General features: G+C 42.6%; 1 protein-coding gene across 12 annotated transcripts in view; it reads right to left on the bottom strand.

Annotated features, from left to right (window-relative positions):
• The window catches only part of RAD18 (RAD18 E3 ubiquitin protein ligase), a 213,994-nt gene that overhangs the window by 140,629 nt on the left and 52,263 nt on the right, over window positions 1-21,102 (bottom strand). The window lies entirely within an intron of this gene.

Raw genomic sequence — 21,102 nt, 5'->3', positions numbered from 1 at the left:
CCAAAGGACACAAGACTTTAAAGGATGTGTGTAAATCTAGAATAACACAACATTATGTCAGCTGAACTTGACCCATTGTACATTTTTCCAAAACATTTATCAATTTCTGGATCTGATCCATCCATATTCTGGATCAAAAACCTTCATAACAATTATGAACATTAAACATTGAACCTGGTTGGTCAATCAGTAATTTCTGTTTCCAAACAAAACAAGATATTACAACTCCAGCTGAGTACATCTTATATTCTTAAGAATGTAAGAAGAGCCATGCTGGATCAGATCAAGGGTCCATCTAGTCCACCATTCTGTTCCCACAGTGGCCAACCAGCTGTGGACAGAAAACCCACAAGCAGGGCATGAGCACAACAGCACCCTTCCACCCATGTTTCCCAGCAACTGATGTGCATAGGCTCACTGCCTCTGGTGTGCATAGGCTCACTGCCGCAGAGCCATCAGGACTAGTAGCCATCGATAGCCTTTACCTCCAGGCATTTGTCCAACCTCCTTTTAAAGCCATCCAAATTGGTGGCCATCACTACATCCTGTGGTAGCAAATTCCATAGTTTATCTATGTGCTGTGTGAAGAAGTACTTCCTTTTATCTGTCCTGAATCTTCCACCAATCAGCTTCATAGGATGACCCTGGGTTTTAGTATTTTGAGAGAGAGAGGAAAATGTCTCCCTATCCACATTCTCCACACCATGCATAATTTTGTACACCTCTATCATGTCTCCCCTTACCCTCCTTTTTTCCACGCTAAACAATCCGAGCTGTTTTAACCTTCTCTCATAGGGGAGATGCTCCAGCCCCTTGATCATTTTAGTTGCTCTTTTCTGTACTTTTTCCACTTCTACAATATCTTTTTTTAGGTGTGGTGACCAGAACTGGACATAGTATTCCAAGGGTGGCCGCACCATAGATTTGTATAGGGGCAGTATGATATTGGCAGTTGCTGAAAGTGCTGTGCTGCAAAGCTGCAGATATGCCAGTGTTAGTAGTGCCTGAGTCTGATCCCCGGAGCTCTACGTAATAAGCGCCCAGATCAGCGAGACTGGGTTGCTAAGTCAGCTTTGCCAGTTTTTTGTGTTACATTTTTCATATTCCACCATTCTTGTTCTTATAGCAGTGTCTACAGACAGCTTCCCTTCCCGGCACTGACGAGGTCCAAACCTATTTAGCAAGCTTGCTGCATTATGAGCCTTCAGAACGGAGTTTTAAGAACTCCCACAGAGGCCCTTCTATAGGTCTCCCTTCACCTTCCGAGGTGAGGTGGGTGGCAACTGGTTATAGTGCCTTTTCAGATAATATGGAGCCCAAACGTATTTATTACATTATATCCTGCCTTTTCCTTTTTTCCTATGGAGGCATGCATGGTGCTGAGCCCAATACTTTTTGAGCACCAGGTAAGACTTTTTTTTATTCACCAAAGCAATTTAGACCTTTTTAAAGCATTATGATTTTTAGTCTTAAAAGCTGATACTTCTGCTACACTTCTCTTTTCTAATCTTCTATTTTTAAACATGGTGCAGAAAGTGGCATTCCTTTTCCTACATCCAACCTCAAGAAAGAGACTAGAAAAGGTAAGGAGAAACTGAACCCCAGGCTGTTTCCTCTGCTAGCCCTTTGAGGCTAGAAAAGAAGGACGAGCCCCATGTGGAGCAGATGGTTTATCATTCAGGTAGTGACCGAGGCCCACTGCTACATGCACCAAGTAAACTAGTAAGTGGCAAATTTCAATACTCATGTAAACAAAAAATGAACTATACCGAAATATTTTAGAGGAAGCTTTACCTTATAGCATTAGCATCAGCATTATAACTTTATCTAGCTAGTACATCCATCCTGTTTAGCTAAAACGCTCCAGTGCGCAAGTCTAAAATTCTTGCTGCTCCCCTCCCCCTGATGAGCTTCTCTTCTGCCAAGAGGACTTCATAGCAGCAGACCTCTTGTCAAACACATTATCTAAAGCAGGATCTTACTAAATGGAGTTATATTTGTATATGCAAATACAGATGTTATTTTATACCTAGAGCAAAAAGCATGTCCATTCCAGGACTGTAGCAGAAATTGAAGGAAAAAGAAAAAGAAATTGAAGGAAAAAATATTAAATACATATTTATGTGAATAATTTCTGGTGCCCTTGGTGTTTCAGAACATTCCCAATAACTGTCTAACTTATCTGCTAGTGGAATAGTCACAGTGTTTATGATGACCTAGCATGTATGTGATCAACTTCTGGTATCCTGTCAAAGCAATGGTTCTTCTCTTTGGATACCCCTAATCCCCTTATTAAAAAGTCTGAAAAATGAGCCATGTGCCCAGACAGAAGTTTATCTGTATTGGGCACTACCTTCCAGGTCTCATCACAACACATTACATATCAGGGGGCAGGGGACATTATTTAATAGACTCATAGGCAGTGAAATTCTAAAAACGTATTAGCAATGTTTGGTTGAATTTAGTCTGTTCTAAGGCCAAGATTTGTTTTCATTATTTTCTTGGCTTGTGAGACTAACATCTTTGAAATGACAGGCACACTGGAACAAAAAGAACACTCTTTTCCTTTTATAAAACTTGAAGAAGTTTTCATCCCTAGGCAAAGTGTGTAATAAAACATCTGAAACATACTCATAACAACGCAGTGAGCACTGCAGAAAGAGCTGTTCCTACACCACTTCCTCCAAAGACTCCAGGGCTGCATATATGGTCTCTTCCTCCATTTTAGCCTCTCAATAAACCAAGGGTAACCCAAGAACCAGAGAGCTTCACAGCTGACTGGGAATTTCAACCTTAGTCTCCCCAGTCTAGCACTCTATGCACTACCCCACACAGGGTAAGTTCACACGTCACAACTCACTACCATGGGTTAATTAACCCTTGGGGGCACCTTAGTGCATGCCAGCCGCCATTTTGAATTTGCAAGCCCGGGCCAGTGGTTCCCATGGCTTGTCTTATGTGAACCTGGGCGGTGGGAGTTGTGCAAGGGTTAAACAACCCTCACGTAACTCTAGAACAGAGTATGCATTATTTGATGGTGGTTTAAACCTCATGCAAACCCTGCCGCCCAGCTTTGCATGACACAACAAACCACGGCAACCGCTGGCCACGGCTTGCATATTTTAAATTGCAGGTGGCATACCCCCCAGCAGCCCCAAGGGTTAATTAACCCATGGTGGCTTGCCATGACGTGCAAACTCAGTCATTGATTCTCAGGTGAATACATGACAAATACATTAGCTACATTTCCTTTGTTTTGTACTTGTCACTTCAATGGCCCACTTCAATGTAAACCTGATAAATGTCTGGCTGGGAGCTTCAGAATTTTAGCTCTGAAATTTCCAAGGAACAGCTAGATACAATTATAAAAATAAAACTCTAAAATAGTTTTTCAGAACAATTTTTCCCACTTCTCATGGTTTCAAAAAATTTAAAGACCAACTAAAATTAGATACGACTACTTTTTTTTAAGTTCTGAGGCTAAGAACAACATTTGCACAAAATCTAGTTTGACATTTGCTGTTTCGTGATTATGGACAATCATATAAATTATCTATGGCTCTCTAGCAATATGTCTCATTCCAGACTTTGCACACCTGAGCATAAAAAAAAAGAACAGAATCTACTGAAATACCTTGTTTATACAAAAAAAGAAACCCTTCATGTTTTAAAAGTACTACTATTGCAAAAGTTATTTTAACAACACAAAGATAAGCTAATTAGAGCAGACATCGAGTCAGACTTGCTGATCTAAGGGAATTAATCCCAGAGAATCTGAAACCAAGGCAAGACTGGCTTGTTGAGCTGCAAGGGGAAGAGCAACCTGTACTGTAGAGCATTTAGGGCATAGCTCACTGGTAAAAAGCTTGCTGTGCATTCAGAGGGCCCCAGCTTCAATCTCTGACATATCAAGTTAAAACAAGGATCAAGTGATGGAAAATCTTTCTGCCTGAGCCACTGAAGAGCAGCTGACAGTCAGAGTAGATAATACTGGGCTGGTATTGTCTGATGTAGGTTTGAGAAAGGTCCGATTTAGGCTTGTCTGATTTAGGCTTGTCTGTTCTGACTTGGCAGCAGCTCTCCAAGGCCTGAGGCAGAACTACTTGAGATGCCAGTGACTGAATCTGAAACCTCCTGCATGCAAAACATGAGCTCTAAGGCAGCTTCATGTGTTCATATCTGTTCAAACACTGAGTTTTCATTCAAAAATATTACACCAGCTCCTTGAAAGGGGTATTTTGCCTCCATCTTAAAAGCACTTTTAGGGGAAAAGAAGTAGAGCTTTCTGGCTACTTAAAAAGGATGGTTAGAAGGAATATTACCTTCTTGCCAGTTTCATTATGAAAGGACACCACAGAAGCAAAGATTAGGGCTTGCAGAAGGCTTAAAAAAGTCAAACCTATTACAGAGCTCATACCCTGAGATAACTAAGAACAAGAATAAACTGAGTAGTGAACTTGACACTGTTAGGAATGAATGGCAGAGTTCCACTGCTTTAAGTGAAAATTTTGTAACAAATATCTCTTCAACCTTCAGAGATCATTTTGACATTCAACACTAACTTTGAGTTGCAAATATCCAGCCTACATTTTGAAATCAAATGAGTCTATACCAGTATCTGTCTGATAGTAAAAAAGCATAGCAGCTTATATCTTAACCTTAAAGTAATTAGTTCCAGTCCTTTATGATTTTCCCTTTAGTGAGGTGGATGCTAATAGGTCCTTTCTGTATTTGGGACCTTAATAATAACAGAGTCATTTGTGGCAATTTCATTTGGTTTGAAGTGCTACATGTCGTATTCAGATGTCCAGGCTATTTAAAAATTTTACTTTCCAGAGAAATGGATGATGAAGTTAACTACAACAACAAAACCCCTCACAGTTTGCAAGTAATTTCGAAGCAGTGTACAGCTAAAGTTCTAAGAATCAATACAGTCTTACCTTTTGTTCATATGAATACTGACTATACAACCTGCAATGACGCACAACTGTACTTGATGAATTATATCCACAAAGATCAACAACTGTTATAGTAAGCAGGATGATGTTCAAAATGTAAAAGTGAGGTTTCATTTTTATGATTCACAGTTAAATCTGGAACGCAATGAACTTTCTATGATTCACAATATAAAGAAATACAATTTTCACTTCTCAAAGGTTAAGTGATATATTTCATGCTACCACAATTGTCCTTAACATTTTTCCACTGCTTTCTCTAAGATATTCAGATCTCTTATCACAGATGAGTTCCTCTTAATGCACTTCAAAACACCCTTCTGTTAAGAATTCACAAACATACACATGTAACAAGGAACACGGGACTGAAGGGACCTTTGCCAGAAGGGTGGCATGCACACAGCAGAATTATGCACTGTTCTTCAACAAAGTGGGAAATAACTATTTCTGAAGTGGGGGGAAATTAGCTCAAACAACCATCCAAGTCCAAACTTACAGAGTTTATTTTAAAAGATGTTTTCCTTAACATACACATGTGTTACAAAAGAGAAAAACAGCTTGGTTAATATAACAGCACATACTAATTCTAATAGACCTACTTTAGAGATAGAGAAAGACAGAGAATGGAGAAATTAAGTGTTTGCCAAATAAGGACTGTACGGAGATGCTATGGAAATGGCAAAGAAGGGGACTGGGAGACTATATGACCACAGAAAGCTCGGATGCTAGTGCCAATCATGGGCCACAGGGGCAGAAATGGCTAGATTTACCAGAGGAAAGGAAAAGAAATAGAGCATAATTACCTAGCTTCAGAACAAGGAGAATCTATAAAAAATCACTTCCTGGTTAGTCCCACACAGTTGGAAAAATGCTGTGAGCAGAGGCTACCCTCAGGTTTCCTAGCTTTTAGTTATAAATCAAACTAGGAAAAAAGCCTCAAGCCATTTAGGCACTATTGATTTCCAAATTATTAAGAGATAGCCAATGGCTGATACATCCATATACAGTTGGGCTCTTGATCTACCAGTACTCACCAAGATCATGAAGGCTGGCCATTATTAGAAGCAAAGGAGCCACCACAGTTTGGTTTTGCCAGATCAAATCTGAATGTAGAGCCTAGAAAAATGGAGATTTCCTTAGGCCCAAAGTAAAGGATATTAATTTGACTGCACTTTCATCAACTAGCACCACTTGGTCTGGTTTTGCGGGATCACTTTCAGTTTTTGCAGCCTGAGGATATGAACAAGGTGCTTAAAAGTGTTCACGCAATCAACTTAAAAATGTTCACCCAATCAGAACTCTTATTTCTTTAAAAAAAAATTAGCATGGTATTTTTATTCTTAACCCTGTCTGCTGTTCACTGCTCCGAGGTCACTGGATGTGGAGCAGTATACAAATACTGTAAGTAAGTAAGTAAATAAATAAATAAATAAATGAGGCAAAGGAAGGAACTGGCTAAGAATTCCTAAGAAGGTTTACAAAGGTGGCTAAAATGGTTGCACTTGGCTCAAGATCTTGAATATTAGTTTCGCAATGTTCTAGAGTCCCTCCTTCACCACTGCTATTGGACTCAAAACTGACAACTCATACATAGGTTGCAGTCCTCTGTGAGGCACTAAAAATGGAAGTAGGGAACTCACAGATTGTGCCTATTTATTGAAATCCTTAACCTGGGAGGGTGGTGAGGCACAAAACCAGCCCAATGAGGTCGGATTAGTAACCATGGAATGCTTTAGGGAAATTGGATTAAGTACGGTAACAAAGGATACTTAATTTAAGTACGTTTAAGCATTCCCATCTTATAATTTGAACAACACTCTATTCACTTATGTATAAGATAGCCCTTATTAAACCTCTTAGTTTAATAGTTTGTAATGTCTCTAATCTCCTTCATGGATCATTGCCTTGTTGTGGCGAAGGGGCTTGCGTAACTCAGTGAAGCCATATGCTATGCCGTGCAGGGCCACCCAAGACGGACAAGTCATGGCAGAGAGTTCTGACAAAATGTGGTCCACTGGAGAAGGAAATGGCAACCCACTCCAGGATTCTTGCCAAGAAAACCCCATGGAACGTATCACAAGGCTAAAAGATATGACGCCGGAAGATGAGCTCCTCAGGTCGGAAGGTGTCCAATATACTACTGGGGAAGAGCAGAGGGAATTTCCAAGTAGTGCCAGAAAGAGTGAAGCGGCTGGGCCAAAGCCGAAAGGACACTCAACTGTGGATGTGTCTGCTGGTGAAAAGAAAATCCGATGCTGTAAAGAACAATATTGTTTAGGAAACGGGAATGTAAGGTCAATGAATCAAGGTAAGCTAGAGGTGGTCAAACATGAGATGGCAAGACTGAACACTGACATCTTGGGAATCAGCGAACTCAAATGGACAAGCATGGGCGAATTTAATTCAGGTGACCATTACATCTATTACTGTGGGCAAGAATCCCTCAGAAGAAATGGAGTAGCACTCATAGTCAACAAAAGGGTGGGAAAAGCAGTACTGGGGTACAATCTTAAAAACGATAGAATGATCTCAGTACGAATCCAAGGCAAACCATTCAACATCACAGTAATTCAAGTCTATGCCCCAACCACTGGGGCCGAAGAAGCTGAGGCTGATCGGTTCTATGAAGACTTACTACACCCTCTAGAACTAACACCAAAAAAAGAAGTCCTCTTCATCATAGGGGATTGGAATGCAAAAGTAGGAAGTCAAGAAATCACCGGGATAACAGGCAAGCATGGCCTTGGCGTACAAAATGAAGCAGGACAAAGGCTAATAGAGTTTTGCCAAGAACACGCTGATCATAGCAAACACTCTTTTCCAACAGCACAAGAGGCGACTCTACACATGGACATCACCAGATGGTCAATATCGAAATCAGATTGATTATGTACTTTGCAGCCAAAGGATGGAGAAGCTCTATACAGTCAGTAAAAACAAGACCTGGAGCTGACTGTGGCTCAGATCATGAGCTGCTTCTTGCAAAATTTCAGCTTAAATTGAAGAACGTAGGGAAAACCACTAAATCATACAGGTATGACCTAAATCATATCCCTTCTGAATATACAGTGGAGGTGAGGAATAGATTTAAGGGATTAGACCTGATAGACAGAGTGCCTGAGGAACTGTGGATGGAGGTCCGTAACATTGTTCAGAGGCAGCAACTCAATCCGTCCCAAAGGAAAAGAAATGCAAGAAAGCAAAGTGGCTGTCTGATGAGGCTTTACAAGTAGCTGAGGAAAGAAGGGAAGCAAAAAGCAAGGGAGAAAGGGGAAGATATACCCAACTGAATGCAGAGTTCCAGAGAATAGCAAGGAGAGACAAGAAGGCCTTCTTAAATGAACAATGCAAAGAAATCGAGGAAAACAATAGAATGAGAAAGACTAGATCTCTCTTCAAGAAAATTGGAGATCTCAAGGGAACGTTTTGTGCAAAGACGGGCATGATAAAGGACAAAGAAGACAGGGACCTAACAGAAGCAGATGAGATTAAGAAGAGATGGAAAGAATACACAGAAGAACTATACAGGAAAGATCTGAATGTTCCTGATAACCATGATAGTGTGGTCACTGAACTTGAGCCGGACATCCTAGAGGGTGAAGTCAAGTGGGCCTTAGGAAGCATGACTAACCACAAAGCTAGTGGAGATGACAGTATTCCAGCTGAGCTATTTAAAACCCTAAAAGATGATGCTGTTAAAGTGCTGCACTCAATAGGCCAACAAATTTGGAACACTCAACAGAGGCCACAAGACTGGAAAAGGTCAGTTTACATTCCAATTCCAAAGAAGGACAATGCCAAAGAGTGTTCAAACTACCGTACAATTGCGCTCATTTCACATGCCAGCAAGGTGATGCTCAAAATCCTACAAGCTAGGCTTCAGCAGTATGTAAACCAAGAACTATCGGAAGTACAAGCTGGGTTTCGAAGACGCAGAGGAACTAGAGATCAAATCGCCAACATTTGCTGGATCATGGAGAAAGCAAGAGAATTCCAGATAAACGTCTCTTTCTGCTTCATTGACTACGCTGAAGCCTTTGATTACAAACTCTGGCAAATTCTTAAAGTGATGGGAGTACCAGACCACCTTACCTGTCTCCTGAGAAACCTGTAAGAGGGTCAAGAAGCAACAGTAAGAACCGGACATGGAACAACCGATTGGTTCAAAATTGGGAAAGGAGTACGACAAGGCTGCATATTGTCACCCTGCTTATTTAACTTATATGCAGAGTACATCATGAGAAACGCCGGGTTGGATGAATCACAGGTCGGAATTAAGATTGCTGGGAGAATGATCAACAACCTCATATACGCAGACGATACCACCCTAATGGAAGAAAGCGAAGAGGATCTAAAGAGCCTCTTGTTGAGGGTGAAAGACGAGAGTGTAAAAGCTGGTTTGAAACTCAACATTAAAAAAACTAAGATCATGGCATCTGGCCCCATCATTTCCTGGCATATAGAAGGGGAAGAAATGGAAGCAGTGACAGATTTTACTTTCTTGGGCTCCAAGATCACTGCAGACGGTGACTGTAGCCATGAAATTAAAAGATGCTTGCTCCTTGGGAGGAAAGCTATGGCAAACCTAGACAGCATAGTCAGAAGCAGAGACATCACCTTGCCGACAAAAGTCTGTATAATCAAAGCTATGGTTTTCCCAGTAGTAATGTATGGCTGTGAGAGCTGGACTATAAGGAAGGCTGAGTGCCGAAGAATTGATCCTTTTGAACTGTGGTGCTGGAGAAGACTCTTACGAGTCCCCTGGACTGCAAGGAGATCAAATCAGTCCATCCTAAATGAAATCAACCCTGAGTGCTCATTGGAAGGACAGATACTGAAACTGAAGCTCAAATATTTTGGCCACCTAATGCGAAGAGAAAATTCACTGGAAAAGACCCTGATGCTGGTAAACATTGAAGGCAAAAGGAGAAGGGGACGGCAGAGGATGAGATGGCTAGATAGCATCACCGATGCAATGAATATGAACTTGAGCACACTCCAGAAGAGAGCGCAGGACAGGAAGGCCTGGTGTGCTATGGTCCCTGGGGCCACGAAGAGTCGGACACGACTTAATGACTGAACAACAATGTCTCTAATGTTTGCGCCCATAGGTGCCTAGTTACATATGCAATCCCCGCTCAGGGGCTGTCATGTTGTGCAAACCCGGAAAACATGATAATGCTAGGGTTAAACAACCCTTGCATAACCCTAAAGCAGGCCATGGGTTATGTGAAGGTTGTTTAACCCTCACGTAACCCATGCTCACTGGGTTCGCACAACACGACAACTCCCAAGTGGGAGCTGCATATTTAAAATAGCAGCCATACACACCCCACACCCTCCTCATGGGTTAAATAACCCATGATAGGCTGTCATGTTATATGAACAGCCCCTAAGAGAATTGGTGGCAGAAGAAAAGGGTCAGCTTCTTGAACTCTGTGTTATGACAGGCAGTTCCTTAGGTCCTGAACGTCTCTAGAAATAATAAAATCTAAGCAGGTCTTTTTAAGGGAAAGTGACAGAGAGGGATTGATTTCCCTTTTGGTGGAATCGTTTCCCCTCACAATAGTATATTAAGCTGACTTGTTTTCACTTATCATAGTTAAGATTAACTACAGCTTAGGATTCAGACAACATGTTAATTGTAGGTATTCTAAAATGAAGCAGAAGCTTCCAATCTCTTCCTTGTAGCTGTGCCTGAAGGGTAGAGGAGAAGACAGGGGTGATGTCCTGCTATGGCTGAATGAGATTCAGCATTGGGGCAAATTATGGGGCAATTCAAAGGGCAAGTCAAGAGAGCAGGCAAATGGTCAAGCACAAAGGTTTCAGTCCAATATGGGATCAGGCTAAGACAGGAGTGGTCAAGATAAAGGCAATGGTCAAAGCACAGTATTACCAGGCAGAAGACAGGTCTGTGGTGCAAAACACAGATAAGCAGTCAGATCCAATACACAGTTCAAGAAGCAGAGTCAGGCAGGAGTCCAAGGGTCAGTAGCACGGAGTTTCAACCACAAGGCAAGGTCATGAAAACGAGATACAAGGCACTGGAGCTGCTAGAACAATGATGTTCCAGCAATGGCTAGCCTGAAATGGGAGGCTTATATAATCAGATCTTCCTGAACCCCACCCTGGGGTCAATTGCAGTGTGTTACAGGCCCTCTGGCAAGAGTCCTTTTGGAAGGATGACCTTGCTCCCAAGGAGTCCTTCCCTCCTAAGAAATCCTCCTTTGTAATCAAGCACTTCTACCCAAAGGAGCCCTACTGGCCTGTTTCTTGAGGCAACAATGCTCTCAGGGGCTAGGCAGTTGCCCAGCCTCCACGTCAGAAGTGGAACATCCATCCTTCTGCAGGGATGACTTGCAGTCATCTCCCCTGAGAGCCCAGGCTCCCGCAGGTCTCCTTGGCATTGTCTGTCTCTAGGAGTTCTAGTTCCTCCCCAGAGGAGGATTCCTCCAATGTGCATTGGCCACAGAACACTCGCTGAGTGAGGGGGAATCAAATGGAGTATTCTGAAAACAGCATGATTGGCTGGAACCTTGAACAGGAGCATTCCACACTGAAACGTTTTGTTACAGGCTCCACTTGTTATTACTATTATTAGTCAAAAGAGTGGACATTTCTCACTCTCTCAAGGAGCACTCATATTGGAAGGCCCTGGGCTTTGAGGAGCTCCAGTGTTCCAAACATCATAATTCTAAAATCAGACCAGCAAACAGATGAGTCTGACAACCCGCAAACATACCAAGGAATGCCTCTATGGAGGCAACACGTAAGCTGGAACCTGGGGTTAAGCCAGGTGTTGGTGCTTAAACATTTTCTGGCAACATGATGAATCAGGAACAATGATCTGCCAGGTTATTACAATTCCCAACCCCTTCAGAAACTAAGAAATAGTGAAGCATTTCCTAGCTGTTGTAACCCAGCTCAGAGTCATTTTAAAAAATAAAAATCACAAGTTTATGTAGTGTAAAAAAGGCCCCACTATGGAGGCCACAGAAGTGTGTGTATGTGTGTGTCTCCCACATCTGAGAGCCCTACACACCATTATTCCTGGTAGTCATCTTTCAACTTCAGCCATCAAGGAAAACAGAAGACAGCCCTCTCCTTGCCCTATCAAAAGGAATCTTAACTAGAAAAATAAGAGCTCCCCCACAGTTCTTCCAAGTTAACAGATCATTATTCAGCATTCAATTCATTTGAACACCACAAAGGACAAATAGGAAGGGAGGTGAAATCATTTTAGGCCATAATTGTGTCACAAGGGAAGCTGTCATACATGTGTATTTCAGAGAGCTGACATTTTATTTACACAATTTGCATCTTTACTTTGCTCCATCACAAGGATTACCATTTTATTTTATTTTACTGGTTATTTACTTCCTTGGAAAAAAAAATCCATATATACTTTGGACAGCAGTGGTATTCCAACAAAAATTCCATCTGGCTCTGAAACACATGGGTCATAGCTATGTATTAAAAACTCCTCAAAATCAAACTATATATCCAGGGGAAGTTTTTCCCTGTCTTACTCCTAAAAATGCCTACTGTAAAATACAACAAATTAAATTGTTGCAAGTTCCAATACGAACTAACCTGATAAGCACCTCCCGGACCAACGTACCGATCAGAACTTAACTACACATTGTTTTTGCATTTCCTGAATGTTCTGACACTGTTCTCTGTTTTTTAAAAAGCATGTCAAAATGCATTTTGAAATGCATATTTAAATACAGCTTTGCATGCAGATTTTCAAAATAAAAAGTCAAGAGATTAATACAGAAAGGGGACAGAACTAATTTATGGGTAAACACATGAGAAAGTGACACAGAGCAGTAATGGGCCAATTCGCTCATTTCTGTTTACAGCTTGTATCCAAAATTACTTGCAGGTTTGTTACCCATGAATTCATTTCAACTACCCTTTCATTTATACAGTCAGATAGTTAAAAATGCTATTGTCCCAGTGAGGGATGTATGAGAAATTCATTTCAGTTTGTTTTTGATCGAGATTTACCCAGTTTACACCTTCCAGCCCAAACACGGACTCAGATGCAATCTGCAGTCGAAGTCTGTACGTTTCCAAGCTTGCAGTGTGATTTGCAGCCCAAAAAACATGCGTTCGACAGCATGTGTACATTTGAAAAACGTGCAGGAAAAAGTGCGTACTTTTGAAAAATGTGTACAAATACGCTTTGATCAGCTTTGAGAGAAGAATGCATACATTTCAAAGATGTGAATAACTCATGTGTACATTTGGAAAAATATGCACAAAAATAAGCATGGATTTTCATGTGAAAAGGAAAAAACAAAGCTTGCAATCTGCAACAGACTCAAGTCGGAATGAGGTTCAAAATGGAATCCAAAGAACTTTGGCGAGCTCTAGTTTTGCTGATTTTTAACATCATTAACTCCCAGTATGAATTCATGTTTGTGTGAGCATCCTTGCAAAGACTGTGTTAATCCAGAATGAACAGTATGGATTGTTTGTTCTGTATCCATGTATTATTCACCATGGATGCTTGCCACAGACTACAAGAGAATGGCCATTTTAATAGACCCTTATAAACAGTGCCAGAGGACTCTTTAAGCCACTCTCACTGCCTTAACTGGAGGGACGATGGAGCATCCATGAAAGCCCTACTGAAAGGAATGCACATTGAATTCAAGCAGTGCTTCGCAAATTATGTCCAGAGGATAAATCCGCCTGGCAGTTTCTCAGAATACTGATTCAGTGCTATCACAAACTGGGAGCCCAGGAGCTATCCTTAGTAATGGCAGACATATTTTCCCCTGGATCTACTCCCCAAAACCAAAAGCTGTTGGCCAGCCATACAAACAGCACAGCTTATACTCATTCCATAATGGTCCCTGTCTACTGTTGGAATTGGCACAGCTGAAAGACCATGCAGATGAGTATTATGGAGATCAGACACATGGAAACATTGCATCCGAAGGGCTTGATGAAGGAGGAACAACAGAAACAGCAGATATGACTAAAATACCTGGCAAACGCAAAGTTCAAAATGGAAAATAAATTCTTGGCCCTTGTGTAGCCCACATATTTTGGAATTAAATCTAAAACTTTTTTTTTTTTTTACCATTTGACAACTGTAAAAAGCGTAAACCCACATGAACAATAAGCCAACACACTAAATGCATTTTTCCAGGATACAGTTATACACTCACATAATAATTTAATAGTACAATCAGTTGCAGCTAGCACAAAAGCAGAAAAGAAAAGAAATGAACACGTGTAGCTGAAAGCATCTGCTCTTAAGCGGGGAGCAAAATTTAGCAAAATATTTTATTGGAAATTATCCATCTCCAGAGGAAGATGGGTTTTAAGTGTCCGTCTGCATGAAAACAACTACAAATGTTCTGCCTGCGGTCTGCTTAGCACTGTTAAGAAAAATGAAACTTGCTAGCATCGAAATCCACTTCTTGGCATTACCGGCCAAATGCAAAGGAACAGCAGCTGCCAATTCACCTAGAGGCAGATTTCCAGAAGAGGAGGGGCTTGACAAACTTCCTTGCCCCCCTTGCCATGGCAAAAGGTTAGCCAAGCTTTGGCAATGGAGACAAGTGCAAGGCTTTGTCTTAACACTGGAGCTGCACAGGGCTAGGGATTATCCTGCCCCCGGCCCAAACAGATGGGCACAAGCCTGCAATTTGCTTTAGCTGGGAACGTGCTGGATGCAAGCAGAGAATCAAAGTCAACCTCTGCCTCCCCATCACCCTTTAGCTCTGAGCTAGAGAGGGAAAGTGACAACACATTGATTTCTCTCTGTCTCTGCCTCACAGTTGGATCTCCAAACAGATGGCAAGGGCGGAGAAAGTGGGCATGCCTTTACCACCCCTCACCAGTTTCAATCTGGAAGGGGATGGCAGAGGTATATCAGCTTGTCCCTGACTTCATGCTGTGCTTCAGAGATGCAACATCAGACAAGGGCATGTCCTGCAAATCACAAAGTTGTGGTTGATTATCCAGTACTTGTTATCCCTTGGCTAGAGGACCTATTGCCAGGTAAGAGCCCCATTCCATTTTTTGTTTGGGTTTCTTTGGAGGGATGTGTGTCAGGACAATTTCCATAACCCTCCTTCTCTCTTGAGATTTAACCCACAAGCCATGAAAACAGCAGGTTGGATCCAGCATCATGACAGCCACCTAATCATCATGTCTCACAATTTGTTTGTAGCTAGTGCACTCTCCAAATCTGCTCTCAACCCTCCGAAACAGATTTAGAAGGTTCACTGGGGGAGGTGGGGTGCGCTGCAGGGGAGGAGAGGACACAGAGGTATCACAATGCTGGATCCAACCCAGCAAATTTATTTATAGCAGCCTTTGCTCACCATGTCACAGTGCCATTATGGATACTTCATGAAGACAGTGGTGCTATTGATCTAACTTCACCACACCGTGCTTGTACTGCCATAGTTGACCCATGGCCGCTTAATCCAGGTGACCAGCCAGATGGGCGATTAATAAATTTAATAATAAATAATCACCAGGTCTCACCATTTCTTCATAGCTAGTGCCCAGTGGAGGCTGTTCTACTATCCATCATCTATGGAAGCACTTGATAGCAATGCAGCTCAGTACAAAGAGCAAGACAGTAATCATTAACATATTTCTTCAGTTTCTACCAACAACAAAAAATTGGTTTGAAAAAGCTCACTAGTACCTTTGTGCTACTAAACCACCAGTAGTACCAGAAGAGCTGAAAGGGCTGGAGGGGGAGTCTAAGCTCAGCGAGCATGACATCTCAGATTAAGCCATATAAATTATTAAAATCTATTCAGATCATTGCCTCATTAAAGTTAATTCATTGAAAGCTCAATTTGATGTGTGTAGTACAGTGTGAGGCTCATGATGTCCAGCACTGAACTTGCTCTAAATAAGTCTGCATGAACAATGTTTTTTGAAGCCAATGCTCTTATCTTCTCCAATGCACTTCCAAAGCAGTAGAAATAGGCAAACCCGTTCCTTCAACTCCCTTGAGATAACAGACATGCTCAAGCAGCTAATCCAGAGTTTAGCAAATATCCTACTATCTGAACAAATCTTCAACTAGCTGAGAAGCCAAGTGAGGCCCTTATGTGAAAATCTGGCTCCTGATAGCTGCTGGTTTCACGATGGTCATTTCCATTACCATGAACAAACTCTTCAGTAGTCTCAAAACAAACGTGTTCTCTGACAAACCTACTCCTCCCCAAGCGCTTCTATCAATTTTTTTAGTCGATTTATGCCCACTATTCCACCAAAAAATAACACTCAAGACAGCTAGCAACAGTAACACCATGATTAAAATAAAAACCGAGCTAAAATAATCATAAAAACCAAATAGATTAAAAACACAATTTAAAAACACAACGATAAAACAAGTAAATAGAGCACCAAAGCCAAGAGAACTTGCTTCAGCAACAGACTAGCTTGCATGCCAAAGGCCACCTTACATCCCACTATACCATTTTTCTTCTCAAGCACTCTCATTCAGACATACTTCACATTTACCATATTTACATTTACCCACCTCCGTGCTATAATGTTTAGAATCCTGTGGCTATGAAGTATCTTATACCTACTATAGTCCTTCTCAGAATCAGTGCAAGAGTGGGGACCAACTAGCTCCACTCCCAATGTCCATGTGCAGGACGCTGGCCAGGCTAGTTGGTGCAGCTCCACTCCTGGTTCACTTAGGGCACAATCCTATGTGGATTGCTGGCAGCCTCCGAACTCGGAGCTGGCCGAGTATGCAATGCAGAGTGGGAGGACAGTGGAGGTGATCCTCGCCTCTGCGCTCCAGCCGCCCTGTATTTCTGCTAGATGGGCCATTCTCCCTGTCTCTGCACTCTATTTTGTGAGCGCAGAGAGGTAGCAGGTACAGTTCTCTCCACGCTGGCTGCAAGGGGGAGAGGGAGGGACAGGGAGTGCAGATTCCTGGCTCTGAGTTTGGAGCCCTGTCCAGACAGGGCTCCAAACTCAGAGCCAAGAAACTGAACTATCCTATGCCCCCCGCCCCCCTGGTGCTGTCTAGGAGGCATAGGATCACTCCCTTATTGGTTCAACACATGAGCATTGTTTATTAATAGGGCTTATGTCCCTAATGCAACATCATTCACAATCCACTTTGGTGAAGAGACAATGGGTACCTGGATGGAAATAACTTCCCATGCTGCAAGCACTAGTTCCTCATCAGCAGCAAACACAGCACCTTTTCAATTATCCTTTTACAAGACAGAAGAGGATGTTTTTGATACACGAGTTTGTTTCCTGTTAAAGACTAAGTACATCAAAACAATAAATGAGTATAGTTCCACAGTAAAGTATTAGGGAGGTCTCCCCAATCAGGACCAAACAATTACTAGAATAGTTACAACCTCCATAGCCACCTGGGTTTGTGAAACTTTTGATGAAATGAGAGAACAGACTTTTGACCAAATCCCCTGCCCTTCACAATAAATGCAGGACTGGCTGCTGTTTCAGCCATATGCCTCAAACGGCATATATATCCCTTGCTTTGTTTGGTACTTAGTGCTGGAGACTACTGGGACAATTGATTCTAATCAGGGATTTTGCTGCCCCTTCATGGATCACTGCCTTGTTGTGGCGAACGGGCTTGCGTAACTCAGTGAAGCCATAAGCTATGCCGTGCAGAGCCACCCAAGACAGACAGGTCATGGCGGAGAATTCTGACAAAATGTGGTCCACTGGAGAAGGAAATGGCAACCCACTCCAGTATTCTTGCCAAGAAAACCCCATGGAATGTATCACAAGGCTAAAAGATATGACGCCGGAAGATGAGCCCCTCAGGTCGGAAGGTGTCCAATATACTACTGGGGAAGAGCAGAGGGAATTTCCAAGTAGCGCCAGAAAGAGTGAAGCGGCTGGGCCAAAGCCAAAAGGACACACAGCTGTGGATGTATCTGGTGGTGAAAAGAAAGTCCGATGCTGTAAAGAACAATATTGTTGTCAGGAACACCTTGGCGGCTTCTCTCAGTAGATTCCAGTAGCCAACTCAAGACACAGACGAAAGGGAATTCTTTTCAAAGCTTTAATCCCATTACAGCTTAATGACTCTTTCAGATGCTAATCACCAGCGGCTAAAGCAAGGAACAGCAGTGTGGACTAAGCTTCAGGCAGGCAGTTGATCCTCGTTTGAAATAGAGTCACTTGAAGACCCAGAACTTATGGGCTAGGGAGAGATCCTCCCTGTTTCCCTTGGGTCCATGGGAGGCGGCCGCTGCTTGCGCACGAAACAGGCGCTACGCCTCCTTTCCGTGCTCTCCATCGCTCGTTGCTCTTTGCATCTGCGTCGAGCATCTAAAAAGCCCCCCTCCCGCACTCCCGCACTCCCTCACTACCCAGGTCACTAACTATCTCTGGAATGCTGGCAGGAGGAATCTCTGCCAGGTGCTGAGCCTGTGAGGGATGAGGCAACCCACTCCCACAGATTGCTGTTCCTCCTCAGAATCAGAACTGCTCTGGGGCTCTCTGGGCTCAGTTTCCACCCTGACAAATGTTTAGAACCTGGAATGTAAGATCAATGAATCAAGGTAAGCTGGAGGTGGTCAAACAGGAGATGGCAAGATTGAACATCGACATCTTGGGAATCAGCGAACTAAAATGGACAGGCATGGGCGAATTTAATTCAGGTGACCATCATATCTACTATTGTGGGCAAGAATCCCTTAGAAGAAATGGAGTAGCACTCCTAGTCAATAAAAGGGTGGGAAAAGCAGTACTGGGGTACAATCTTAAAAATGATAGAATGATCTCAGTACGAATCCAAGGCAAACCATTCAACATCACAGTAATTCAAGTCTATGCCCCAACCACTGAGGCCGAAGAAGCTGAAGTTGATCGGTTCTATGAAGACCTACAACACTTTCTAGAGCTAACACCAAAAAAAGATGTCCTCTTCATCATAGGGGATTGGAATGCTAATGTAGGAAGTCAAGAAATCACTGGGATTTCAAGGCAAGCATGGCCTTGGCGTACAAAATGAAGCAGGACAAAGGCTAATAGAGTTTTGCCAAGAGAACACGCTGATCATAGCAAACACTCTTTTCCAACAGCACAAGAGGCGACTCTACACATGGACATCACCAGATGGTCAATATCGAAATCAGATTGATTTATGTCCTTTGCAGCCAAAGATGCAGAAGCTCTATACAGTCAGTAAAAACAAGACCTGGAGCTGACTGTGGCTCAGATCATGAGCTGTTTCTTGCAAAATTTCAGCTTAAATGGAAGAACGTAGGGAAAACCACTAAACCATGCAGGTATGACCTAAATCATATCCCTTATGAATATACAGTGGAGGTGAGGAATAGATTTCAGGGATTAGACCTGATAGACAGAGTGCCTGAGGAACTATGGACGGAGGTCCGTACCATTGTTCAGGAGGCAGCAACTCAATCCATCCCAAAGAAAAGTGGGCTGTCTGATGAGGCTTTACAAGTAGCTGAGGAAAGAAGGGAAGCAAAAAGCAAGGGAGAAAGGGGAAGATATATCCAACTGAATGCCGAGTTCCAGAGAATAGCAAGGAGAGACAAGAAGGCCTTCTTAAATGAACAATGCAAAGAAATCGAGGAAAACAATAGAATGGGAAAGACTAGAGATCTCTTCAAGAAAATCAGAGATCTCAAGGGAACGTTTTGTGCAAAGATGGGCATGATAAAGGACAAAGAAGGCGGGGACCTAACAGAAGCAGATGAGATTAAGAAGAGATGGAAAGAATACACAGAAGAACTATACAGGAAAGATCTGAATGTCCCTGATAACCATGATAGTGCGGTCACTGAACTTGAGCCGGACATCCTAGAGGGTGAAGTCAAGTGGGCCTTAGGAAGCATGACTAACCACAAAGCTAGTGGAGATGACAGTATTCCAGCTGAGCTATTTAAAACCCTAAAAGATGATGCTGTTAAAGTGCTGCACTCAATATGCCAACAAATCTGGAACACTCAACAGTGGGCACAAGACTGGAAAAGGTCAGTTTACATTCCAATTCCAAAGAAGGGCAATGCCAAAGAGTGTTCAAACTACCGGACAATTGCGCTCATGTCACATGCCAGCAAGGTGATGCTCAAAATCCTACAAGCTAGGCTTCAGCAGTATGTGAACCAAGAACTACCGGAAGTACAAGCGGGGTTTCGAAGAGGCAGAGGAACTAGAGATCAAATTGCCCACATTTGCTGGATCATGGAGAAAGCAAGAGAATTCCAGAAAAACGTCTCTTTCTGCTTCACTGACTACGCTAAAGCCTTTGATTGTGTGAATCACAACAAACTCTGGCAAATTCTTAAAGAGATGGGAGTACCAGCCCACCTACCTGTCTCCTGAGAAACTTGTTCAATGGTCAAGAAGCAACAGTAAGAACCGGACATGGAACAACCGACTGGTTCAAAATTGGAAAAAGAGTATGACAAGGCTGCATATTGTCGCCCTGCTTATTTAACTTATAGGCAGAGTACATCATGAGAAACGCCGGGTTGGATGAATCACAGGTCGGAATTAAGATTGCTGGGAGAATGATCAACAACCTCAGGTACGCAAACGATACCACCCTAATGGCAGAAAGCAAAGAGGATCTAAAGAGCCTCTTGTTGAGGGTGAAAGTGGAGAGTGCAAAAGCTGGTTTGAAACTCAACATTACAAAAACTAAGATCATGGCATCTGGCCCCATCACTTCCTGGCATATAGAAGGGGAAGAAATGGAAGCAGTGACAGATTTTATTTTCTTGGGCTCCAAGATCAATGCAGACAGTGACTGTAGCCATGAAATTAAAAGACGCTTGCTCCTTGGGAGGAAAGCTATGGCAAACCTAGACAGCATAGTCAGAAGCAGAGACATCACCTTGCCGACAAAGGTCCGTCTAATCAAAGCTGTGGTTTTCCCAGTAGCAACGTATGGCTGTGAGAGCTGAACTATAAGGAAGGCTGAGCGCCGAAGAATTGATGCTTTCAAATTGTGGTGCTGGAGAAGACTCTTACGAGTCCCCTGGACTGCAAGGAGGTCAAATCAGTCCATCCTAAAGGATATCAACCCTGACTGCTCATTGGAAGGACAGATACTGAAGCTGAAGCTCAAATATTTTGGTCACCTAATGCAAAGAGAAAACTCTCTGGAAAAGACCCGGATGCT

Source organism: Heloderma suspectum, chromosome 2 (assembly GCF_057233095.1).
Source record: "Heloderma suspectum isolate Gila_16-S chromosome 2, 16-S_ref, whole genome shotgun sequence".
Taxonomy (NCBI): Eukaryota; Metazoa; Chordata; class Lepidosauria; order Squamata; family Helodermatidae; genus Heloderma; species Heloderma suspectum.
Note: the sequence above shows the minus strand (reverse complement) of the source record. Positions and strands in the feature narration are given on the sequence as shown.